This window comes from Xiphophorus hellerii, chromosome 3, assembly GCF_003331165.1.
Source record: "Xiphophorus hellerii strain 12219 chromosome 3, Xiphophorus_hellerii-4.1, whole genome shotgun sequence".
Lineage (NCBI taxonomy): Eukaryota > Metazoa > Chordata > Actinopteri > Cyprinodontiformes > Poeciliidae > Xiphophorus > Xiphophorus hellerii.
The window spans coordinates 5,621,443-5,624,601 of record NC_045674.1 but is presented as its reverse complement, the minus strand read 5'-3'; positions in this window follow the sequence as shown (position 1 = coordinate 5,624,601).

Below are 3,159 nucleotides of genomic sequence, written 5' to 3'. Positions count from 1 at the left end.
GACTATGAGGAGCGGAGCTTCGGGGAGCGAGCTGAAAGAGCTGAGGGGTGTGAGCGCTGAACAGCTCCACCGCCGCTCCTATCTACCCCTCCAATCTGGTTTACTACCTGAGTGATGCTGTGACTGACTCCTCGTACAAGTGTTATTACACCGCGCCCCCTGTTGGTGGTTTAGTCGCACTACAGTAAGCTTTTAGGTGTAGCCATGGCAACGCAAAGGCTCAGGCTCCTGGATAAATGCTATGCGTCCTTCTACAGGTTACATTTAGAAACCAAGCGAAGAAAACTACAAACAAAATAAAAAGAAAATAGCACATCAGAGAGCAGCGGTATGAAATAAAAGGCATTTCAGACACAGAAAAAGTAACCTACAAAATCTGTTAAAATATAATGTAAAAAATAACGTTTTACACAGTTAACAAAAGAGCGCAGACAAAATAAAGACATAATAGTTTATACTTAAAAAAAATCCCCTCAGACATAACAAGCAAACACAAAATATATTTTCGCAATCTAAAAACATTTTTGTTGGAGTTCCACCTAAAAGCGTATAAAGAAAATCTCTCTTTATGCCCATCATGTGGTAGCCACCAGTTTAGAGACATCATATGCTGTTTGACTTTCTATTGGGTTCAGTCCAGGGGTGAAAGTAGGCCGCAGCCTTCAAACCGTTCTCTGTCAGCTTTTTACAAAATGTCCCAATTAAAAGCAAACGGTGATGATCTAGTTGTGTTTCATGTTATTTTGCTCAGTTAAAACAGCACAACACACCTCCAAAACAACTGCTTATGTTTTCTCATGTTCTCTTTTGTTTTGTCTTTACTGATATGATTTCAAATGTAACTGAGTAACCTTATTCACAAGAAATTCAGGTAACACTTTATTTGACGGGTTGTGAATAAGACTGTCATGACACCATCATAAACATGACATAACACCTGTCATGAACATGAGTAAGTCTTCATGAATATTTATGACTGTTGTCATAAAGTGTCCTTTGGTAAATCATAACATTTTTAATACAAAGTTGACATTATTCAAAATGTATTCGTTATGACAACTTGACATTAACCAAAAAATCATGATCTGACATAAATTTGTATTTATGATTAAACTTTAATCATCTAATAACATAAAGCTACACAATTTTTAAAGTTTATATATATATAAACAAATTATATATATATATATATATATATATATATATATATATATATATATATATATATATATATATATATATATATATATATATAAATTTTTTTCCATATTGTGAAGTTCTTCTACTTCTGCAATATCCATAAAAGCAGCTTATAGTACAGTTAAATATTTAGGATTTTATTTGCTTTGTTTCGCACAGAGTCCCAGATTTTCATCACAGTGCCGGCAAGAATTTAAAATTATTTTCACCTCATGTTCAGTTCACTTATTTCCGAGATCTGATGCACATTAATCTTTTATTTTTTCTTCTGTTAATAAGGTGGTTTGCAAACAACTTCTGGGTTCATTACCGAAACCTTCTAGATCAGAGTACGGATGCATACTAATGTACCAATATTATAGTCTTTATATTATTCCAATTTCTGTCAAAATAATACAAATATCAACAAAAAGTATATCCCCAGATATTCATGATTCTTTTTCTTATGAAGATTTCTGACTAGCAAATGTCTCTCCTCGTGAGAGCATTTATTACAATCTAAGAAGAACAGAAGACTTTTCCACTTGTAAAAAAGAAATAATAAAAAAATAAAATAAAACACGAGGCAGAAGCAAATCTGACCAGTAGGTGTCGCTGCAGAACAACAATCTGTTATTTTGCAATAGTTATGATTGTATGGTAGTTAAGTTGACATGATTCGATTCTTTTTATAAAAATACAAAAATAATAAAGTCATTTTTCTTGAGACTGCTGAGATTTTTAGAAACTGTTGTATTTTGTCAGAGACTTAGATCATAAAATATGAGTTCATCTGACCTTTTTTTTTTAAATTATCTTGAGGAACAGTACGTGGAGTTTTGGCATGATGATGTCAAAACTCCACAAGTCCCAGAGTGGTAAAGTGATTGAAAAAGTGTTAAAATAGATTGTTTTACTAGGGGTCATAGGGTCAAATTCTGTGCTGAGATTGGATATCGGATTTCCTTCACAAGGCTGTCATTTGTTAAAAACCTATTTTCAACAAATGAAGCTTAATTTGATGTCAAACTAAAGACAGAATAGAAAATTCATGTTGGTAGCCTATTTGTCAACAAATTCCTTTATTATAAATGCCAACATTTTCTTTCTTGCATACATGTGTTAATATATACAGTGCAGATGTACTTGTTTATTAATCAACAAACCATTTAATGCAAACAAATTTGAACAAATGTTTTACTTTTCAAACATTTGGCACAAATAGATTTTTAATCTCTATAAATAGCAAGAAATCACAAAGAAAGATGAAAACTAAAAACTAAATTCAGATTAAGATTCAACAAAGTTTCCTTGTTGATATTTTTGAGCTTGTTTCTTTGAGATGTATGTTAAGGATTTTTTTGGATATCCAATGTTTATTTATTTAATAGTTTTTTGATAAGTCTTCATGACAGTTTTAAGTAATTTCAGGTTCCATTTAGAGTGTTTTTCCTAGCCTTTATGCGGTTAGAAAGATACTCTCTTATTCTGCACACTGAGTGAGCTGTCAAAGCAAAATGGTGTTTCTCTACTTAAGAAACTTCTTATACCAGCAAATGCAGCTTCTTACCTTGGCTATGAGATTTTGCAAAAATCTTCTAACATGATAGGAGCAAATATAGATACTTCTTACATCCTTCCTGTTACCTGCTGCAAGTCTCGCTCTCTTTCACTCTGTTGCAGCCTAAATGAACCACAAGCCGGACAGGTTGTGGAAAAATCAGTTCCCTCTTAGATGAATGAGTAAATAAATAAAATCTTTATTTCAAACTTGTAAGAATGCAACACGTTTTTAGTGAACATACGAAAACAGAGCAAGAATCAGAAAAGAATTAAAATTCCAGATAATCTCCATCATTCAGATTATGTAGAATAAAATAAAAGTTTATCCTTTCTTATCCAAAAGGGAGTAAGAGAAAGCAAATACTTATTCAGTTATATACTTATATAATGAAGTCTTCCTCTTAATTCCTTTTTAAG